Here is an 8,666-nt window from a genome sequence, read left to right on the forward strand (position 1 = left end):
GTAGCTTTCAGCTGGCTATTAAATGATCAACCTACAGCTATCAAGACGTCGTCCTAGTTATGTTTTCATCAGCGCACTCAAGAGCTCTTGCAATAAGGTGTCTTTTTTCATTTCTTTTGTGTTATTCTTATATTTTTTATGAATCATGATGTGAGAGACTCATTTGGAGTTACAAAATTTTAAAATATTTTTGGCAGAGTCGAGAATATTGTCTTTTTTTGCGATTTTTTAAACCTTTATCGCTGATTTTAAGTCATAAGTACTTAAAATCCACAATAATTAGTATCGCACCGACACAAATCCATTCAAAAACCTTACATTATCTTAAGTTATGTTACGTTAACGTTAATGTGAAATATTTAAAAATACCTTAAAATTGTTGTTGCTTTTTCTACTTAAGCATAATTTATGCGCGTACTTAAACGTGTATTTCATTAAAGCGGCGAAAAAATATTCGAGGATCATGTTTGCAAAGATCAGCTACTAATTACAGCTGTAAATGCAAATATATACATGTGTATGTGTTTGTACGTGTGTGTGTGTGTGCATGTGATTATTTGCAACAAATCAATTGCAATTAAGCCCAGCACATGCAAGATGCGCATTAAAAACGGCGCTTTATGACACAAAAGTGGCGGCATAAAAGCATGCAAGTGTGTGTGTGCTTGTATGTATGTGGACATGCAAGTGTGGGAAGATCATTTTGCCGAAAAAACACATTAAGCGCTTAAGTGTGTTTTCGAATATATTTTCGAGCATATCTTATGCATTTACGTATATATGAATATGTGCGCGTATATGTAGGTATTTGCATATACATATGCTTGTATGTATGTATGTGTATGAGTGCATATTTTTCGCGAGAAGTCGAAATGTTTAATGGGTACGTGCCACAAAAGGTAATTAATGGAACAGGCAAACGTAAAAAATGGCATAAATAAAAATTATAACAACAATAACAACCATGTTGGCAACATTTGTGCAAAGATTTTACGAGCTAAGCGCACAGCATACATACTAAGTGTTTGACATACATATACTATACATACATCTGTATATGTTGAAACTTAAGTACACAAATAAGTGCGAGAGTTGCGAGAGTTGTTGAAAGCAAAGGTGAAAAAAACAACAAAAATATAAAATAAAAAATTCAAATTTCGAAATTAATTAAAAAAATTTTAAAAATGAAAATTTTAAATTTCAAAAATTAATAAATAGTTTTTATTTTATTTTTGTAAAGACATTTTTAGTTTTCATTCACAATCATTCATTCTTTGATTTAATATCGACTAATTAGTGCTTTTATAAATGCATATATATTTTTGTTTTAATTTCATGCATAACTTATTCGCTATAATTTTTTTGAATTTTCATTTTCTTCAAATGATAATTTCTTCAATTAACCAGTTTTATTATAAACACTAGGAAACGTTCCCTCACTTATAATCCTCTTAACAGTGCCTTCTGCTAATGACTATTTGTTTAGTTGGCTCTGTTTATTTAACAGAATTTTGGTACTATTCTGTTAAAATTTCTTTTATGCAAATGTTTCACTACAGTGACAACCCTGCTAAATCAAAACTCCTTTAAATTCTAATCAGTGTCTAATTCATATTAACATTGGGCGTTGTTGTACTTCGATTATTGTTATGATACAAACGTTGCAGAATCAGTGCGTGTTTTGTCTTTGTGATACAATCTTTATACCCGCCACCAAATTAAGTTTAATATGGCTGTATTCCACTTGTTCGCTAAAATAATACTCACATATGAATGAGTTCTAGTTGAATTTTATAGATTTTTTCAGCAGATATGCATTATTTATTAGCCCAAAAAATATTTAAACATAAATGATCAGCTAATTTTCGTTTTAAAGTCTTTTTGGTTAATAACAGTGCGGTTATACAGCGTTAACAGTAGTGTGGTGAGTTTATAATCAAATATTTACTACCACATAACTTGCATACGCAAATTGGAAGTGTAGTGCCTCGATTGGCTACTGGTCTCAGCGCGTACAGCGGCTGCGGCAGCGTCAATAAGAAATGTTGCGCTACACTAATTGGCAAATTGGTGTTGTGGTGAAGAGCGAGTACGCTTACATTAGTATATATGTGTGTCTGTGAATGGGCTGAAAATTGCTTGAAGTGTGTGTGAGGTATAAGCATTATTTTGCAAGCTGTTAGTATGCTGGAGGGTAGCTGTAAACCTAATGTAAAATGGCTGTTAAGCGGCTGGGAGCACCAACTTTTGAGTAGCTGTTAAGCTGTTATTAGGCGCTAAGTATGCTTGCTGCTGAAGAAAAAACTCGAATTAGAATTAAAGAATGCCTGTTATGTTGTTGTAGTTGGAAGTTATGAACAAAATTGCAAAAAATGTTGACAAAAGTCGAGCGCTGTTGAATTTATTTGAGCGAGTGTAGAAGCATGTTGGTTATAAAAGCAGCGAAAAAGCAGACGGAATGAGTGAAAATATAAATAGCGCGCAAGAGATGTTACAGAATGCAGACAAATAAGAAGCGCTGTAAGAACAAATGGTAAGATTGAGTGCGAAGAAGCGATGAAAGCAAGTAGTTGGGGAAAGATGCGGCAAATGAGGATCACAAAGCCACTAATAAACGTTATGTTAGCGAGGAGAATGTGGTAGTAAGGCGCACAAACACAAGTACAAGGCATGATGAGTCAAAGAGCGGCGGAACTGATAGAGCAGATAACCAAAAAAAAAAGAGTGAACGAAGCGCGTTTTGTGTCTTTATAACCAAAGTGTATAGGCGCTTTGGGAGGTGGTGCAGCACTGCAGCCAGCAGCTGACCAACAACTAAACGCGGTGAGAGTGGCTGCGAACACACATACAAGCGCGCAAGTCATGCTTTTCCCCCACTGTAGTGGCTTTGTGCCTGGCAAACAGTGGTTGTTTGACTGCGTCGCCAACGAATGCCGATGAACGCGCCGCACGACAACCACCGAGCGCACGAGCGCGCGCCGAGCAAACCAATTGGCACTGAATGAATGCGACGACCGACCAACCAACCAACCAACCAGCCAGGCGCTGAAGCCGCAGCTAGCCGAAGCACCAACTGGCCGACGGACTATTAGACTGACGCTACGACGATTATTTTCGATTCTAATTTTTTTGTTTTTGTACGCAATTGACAGCGTCTTTTTGCTTGCCCATTCGCCTTTGCTGCTGCTTTCGTGCCATTTTGACGCTTGTATGTGTGCGTGCGCGGTATTTTTGTTGTTTTGGTTGGTTTGCTTATGCGCTCGACGACGGCTTGGCCAATTGCGCCGGCTGTGGCCAGTTTCATTTGTATTTGGAACGCCGGACCGGAAAGAAGGACTCGCGAGCAGCTTGGCATACGGGCGATCGAGCGAGCTGAGCGCAGTTTTTTAGCTTTTAGCGCCTCTCCTCAGTTTTTTCATTTTTGATTTTCAATTCAATTATAAACCAAAAAATATTTCGGCAAATAAAAAATTTTTTGGCAAACAAAAACACAAAAACTTTTCGGCATAAAAGATCTTGAAAAAAATTGACAAGCAAAATTTGGCAAAAATTTTACAAAAAGACAAGCAAGAAAACAAAATTTTCGGCAAACGTTAAAATTTATGAGTTTATCATTTCAATTAAGTGCAAAAAAAAATTAAAAATAATTGCAATAAAAAATTTTGAGTTGAATTTTAAGTTTTGTAAGCGAAAAGCAACAAAAAAGTTACTAAAACGCGACGCGCGCGTAAGAAACTGACGCAGCAAGCTTTTAAGTAAAAGCGTGCGAGTAAAAGTGCTGCGCGCGTTCAACGAGACAAAATTCAAAATTCGAATATCTGCGACAAGCCAACGGCCGACACAGCGAGCGCGGCGCGGCGCGACACAACAGCGGCTACCAAAAGCCAATCAGCGCGTCGAAAAACGCTTAGCGCGTTACGGAAAAAGCGCAAAATAAATAAATTTAACAACGCAAAGTTTATTTACGCTTAGCGCGCCTGGCGGGCGGCAGCAGAATTCGCCACACAACAAAATTCGTTAGACACTTTAGTTACGTTTCATTCTACATGGTTGTTTTTGAGTTCAATTGAGTTTAATTAAAAAAATTTTGAGTTCATAATGAAGTTCACAAAGCAACAAGCAAGTATTACAAATATAAAACAACAACAACAAAAAAGAAGCTTAACAACGCACAAAACGAAGTTAAATAAATAACGAAAGCGAAAATTCATGAAAAGTATAAAACAAAATAAGCAAGAATATTAACAAAAACAACACGACGAGTTACGAATATTACAAACTGGCGAAAAAATTGCGAACTAATATTTACAATAATAACAAAAGAAAATATGAACAAATAAGGGATTCACAAGTAACACTCGGTAGCAGCCGGCGAGTGAGGCGATCAAGCCAAGCAATTAAACAGCAAGTGGTACGAGTGTGTGCGAGCGAGTGATGTGCGCGGAGAGTAGAAACTTTTTTTGTGCAAAAATTTAAAAACAAGTTTAGTGATTTATGCATAAGAACTTGCAAAATTAATTATTTCAACAATATTGCAACGCATTTTCAAACAAATTTGGAAAAGGAGAAAGCAGCAGCCAGCAGGATACGCGGCTGCAAGCATTGCCGCCGAGTAGCGCGCATTTGCGAAAAAACCGCAACAGCAGCACAATGTAAGTAAAATTTTTATATAAATTCTTTTACACTACATGCTTATACAATTTTTCATTATTTAGTCGGTATGCAGCAAAAAATTTAACTACAATTTATTAATAAAAACTAAAAATATCAGAAAAATTTAAATTGGTGGAAAAATCGGCAGAGCCAAACATAACGCTGAAACTTTGCTACTATTTAACGAAAGCAACATTTATTATAACACTAGCAGCGCTTAATACAAATTTAACAGCCAAAAGCCGTAAAACTGTTAAGCAACATTGCGTTAAACTGTTAGCAGCAGCATACATTTTCGAGTAAACAGCGTCGGTAACTTTTGTAGGCAGCAGAACTATTGCTTAAAATTAAGCGTTTTAACTGGTTTTAAGCAGTTAGCAAGCTAAAGATTTGAAGATTTATTTATATGACATATCGAGCAAATGGCGTCAAAATTAATAGTGAATTTGCAACTTTGAAAACTAGCTACTTTTACAGTAAAATAAAAACTGTTAAAGGTTAGCTAACAAGTTGGAAGAACATTGCAAGTTAAATTATGACAAATTTTGGGTTTTTAAGCATAAAATAAAAAGCGCAAATAAATTTATTACACATTTTAAAATAGTTGCTGAAGAAATTGTATGCTTTTAGCCGCAGTTTAGCGGTATTAATGAGCGTTTAAAATGTTTACTGTGCTTATATAGAGAACTTTTGTAGGCAGCAGAAATATAATTTCTAACAAAGATTTTTGAATGATTTCGGGCAGTTAACAAGCCAAAATATCAGAATTTAGTCACACTAAATTTAAAGCAGACAGCTTAAAAATTTCAATCAATTCCGTAGTTTCAAAAAGTAGTACTTTTTATAACAGAAAATGTTAGTTAGTACATTAGATGATCATTTCATGTCTTTCTAAATTAAAAAAAAAAATATATATAATATTATTGAAGATTTTAAGCGTAAAATAAAAAGCGAAGATAATGGAAAATAAAATTTTTAGAAATTTTCCAATGTGTTCTGAGAAATTTGTATGCTTTTAGCTGCTGTTTATCCGCCTAATGAGCCTTTAAAGTTTACAGTGAATAAAAGCAGGCATTTAGATAGGTTTATGGAAGGAAAGGAGTTGTTATTCTCATGTCAAAAATATTGCTGAAATATTTTGATAATCTAAGAGCACATCAGCAATAATAACAATACATTTTTAGACAACATTCTTAAGCGTGTTTGAAGCATTTTAGAGGCCTTCATATGCGCAATATTTTTCAAAGACTGGACAACTTTTTTCCTGCAATGCAGTTGTGGAGAATTTTTATCAATATTATAGCGTGACATAAAAAAAACGCAAATAATAAAAGCTTAATCCTAACCGTAGAGTTATGCAAATTTCTTCTGTAAGATTACAAAGGAAATGATATTTATATTTATGAAAATTCAACACTCTAACTCATAGCAAAACTATTTCAAAGTTTTCTTTCACGAAAGAGTAAGTTTTTCAATCTTATGAAATAAACATTTTAAGTAGATTCAGAAAAAATTGTATAAAATTATGGATACTGCCAAAAATTTACTAACTGAAGCAATTAATAAATGCGTTATAAGACTTAGTACGTTTCAGCATTATAACGAAAAATTTAGCATATTTATTTATTGGCTATAAAGACGTTTACTTGTCAACTGTTTGACTGCAGCGGAAAATAGGTTTTACAGACTAATAATCCCTGAAATAAAAAAAAAAAAATAAAAATACAGTAAATAATATAAAGCTTAATCCTAGAAGTATGGTAAATTTCCGTGATAAAACTCAACATTTTTCATTATTGTCTTCAATGCTAGTAAATTTTTGATGAATTAGCATTTAATTCATTGCAGCAAAAAAATATTTTTTATTGTATAACTAATATATAATAATAATATATAACCAATATATAAATATTTTATAACCTAAACCCAAAATTTTGTTTCAATATGAATGGCTCCCTTTTGTATTGTTTTTCTTTTGTCTGCAAATGTTACGATTTTTTGCATTTTGGCTAACAGTGTACAGTCTCAGAACTATCAAATTTCAGCAAAATAACTCAAATTACCAATATATTCCTCGTAGCAAAATAACAGGTTATTTAAATATTATTTTCTGTACCTAAAAAAGGGAACTCTAAACAAAAGTCTCCCAATATTGTTTGAAAATATATTACGAAATTACTTCAAGCTAGTGAGAAAATTATATCAGCTTGTGACCAAGTGTACCAAATTTCAGCGCCATAGCTCACAATATTCAATGTTTTGCTAATTTTGCAATTTTCCACATTTTTCAGCAGAAAGTTCTTTAAAATCACAATACAAAAAATTTCAATTGTGATAATTTGAGAAAAAGTTACTGTAAGAAATGAGCCCTAAAATAACATGAAAAAATATGCAAAACTTCAATGTCCAAACTCAAAATTTTTCAAAAAAAGATTAAAAGAAAGAATTTCCAAAAAAAAAAAAATTAAAAACATAATCTTTAAAAAATAAAACAAGTTCTTAATATTTTATTTTCAATTCATCAAAAAAATATTTCATGTTTTTTGTTATCCCAAAAAACTCAATAAACAATAGACTAATACATTCTTATGCAAGTGTACTAAATTTCAGCACCATAGCACAAAATTTTTAATACTTTTCGCTATTTCAAATAAAAAGCTCTTGAAATATAATTATCAGCTAACTATTTTCTTCTGAACAAAAAATATTGCAAAAGTGAAAATTTCAGAAAAAATACTGTAATATTTAAGTCACAGTTTTAGTGGAAATTTTTTTTTTTTTGAAAAATGTGCAAAATTTCAGCGCTATATCTCAAATCTTGACAAGTAAGTTTATCGAACATTTTTATTTTTTAAACGCTAAAAATAATTTTTTTGAATTTTGAAAAACCAAAAAAAGAAATTAATTAAAATCGGTTTGAAATCTTCTCAATGATCTACTGCAGCATATTACAGCTTCCATTGTTTATAATAACTCTCTACAGCACCCTACTCTACTTACACAGATTAATCTGCCTAATTGCAATGCATCAATGCTTTTTGCTTTCGAAAAAGAGGGTTGCATAGCCGCTCGCATAGCTTTAACAGCCCCCTTTTAGAACACTCCGGCAGTATTGTCGCAATCTCAGCAGCTGTAGCTAGCTGTTAGTTTTTGCGCGTGCACATAGGCATGTTTAATTGAAAAACAACAATAACGAATGCCGGCTAAGGGGAAATGTTGCCAGCAGCTGCTAATAGCGACGGCATGCATTGGCATAAATTCCGTTGCGTAAACGACGGCTGTGATTCACTATGTTACGTTTATGTATGGGAATTTGGCGAGAGCGTGAAGAAGGCTGGACATTTTTCAAGCAAAAAGGAAAGCAAAATTATTTTTTTTTTTTTATTTGTCTCTACAAATTTCAAAAAATATTCTTTCTAAGTGGTTAAAATTTTCCATACAAAAATGGAAATCAAAATTATTTTTTACACAAAACATAAATGTTTAAGGGATGTAGAGAAATTTCGTTGAATATTTGTATTTTCTCATCAATATTTTATTAACAATTACAGCGAATGTAATAAAAAAAAAGGTTCGGAAAATTTTGAAATTCATATGAAAATTGTCAAATATCAAGAATATAAATTAAACAAAATGAGAAATGGGGCTGCGTGTAATTTGAATTGAGCTCAAGAGTTCCAGTTTAGAATTTTTAGAAAATTTAAATTTAATTTTGAGATACGTATGAAAAAAAATCAGAAATTTTTAAAATAAAAATTAGAATTAAACAAAATGTTAATTTGGCTTCAAAATTCAAGAAAATTTTCAAATAATAAAAAAAAAATATCAAATTGGAGTTTGTCTAAAATTTCGATTATTTGTTATAAACGAAAAATTATCAAATCAAAATTAGTTACATTTTTTTAAGTACTTTATTCAAGAAAATAATTGTTAATAATAAATGAAAACAAAATTCGCAGTTTTACAATTTTCCATAAAATTTTCAAATTATTTGCTGATTTATAAAATTTTTC

At 32.3% G+C, this 8,666-nt stretch overlaps 1 protein-coding gene across 4 annotated transcripts in view; it reads left to right on the forward strand.

Moving 5' to 3' along the window:
* Positions 1-4,182: 4,182 nt before the first annotated feature.
* Positions 4,183-8,666, forward strand: part of LOC108974632 (ataxin-2 homolog) — a 55,776-nt gene continuing 51,292 nt past the window's right edge. For 3 of the 4 annotated variants that reach the window (XM_018942587.1, XM_018942582.1, XM_018942581.1), the window contains exon 1: positions 4,183-4,652. The gene's annotated coding sequence lies outside the window, so the exon portion shown is untranslated. Of the gene's footprint in view, positions 4,653-4,715; positions 4,719-8,666 lie in introns of all 4 variants that reach the window. The other variant, XM_018942585.1, reaches the window with a different exon arrangement.

Source organism: Bactrocera latifrons, unplaced genomic scaffold (genome assembly GCF_001853355.1).
Source record: "Bactrocera latifrons isolate USDA-ARS-PBARC rearing strain unplaced genomic scaffold, ASM185335v1 scaffold_57, whole genome shotgun sequence".
Classification (NCBI taxonomy): domain Eukaryota; kingdom Metazoa; phylum Arthropoda; class Insecta; order Diptera; family Tephritidae; genus Bactrocera; species Bactrocera latifrons.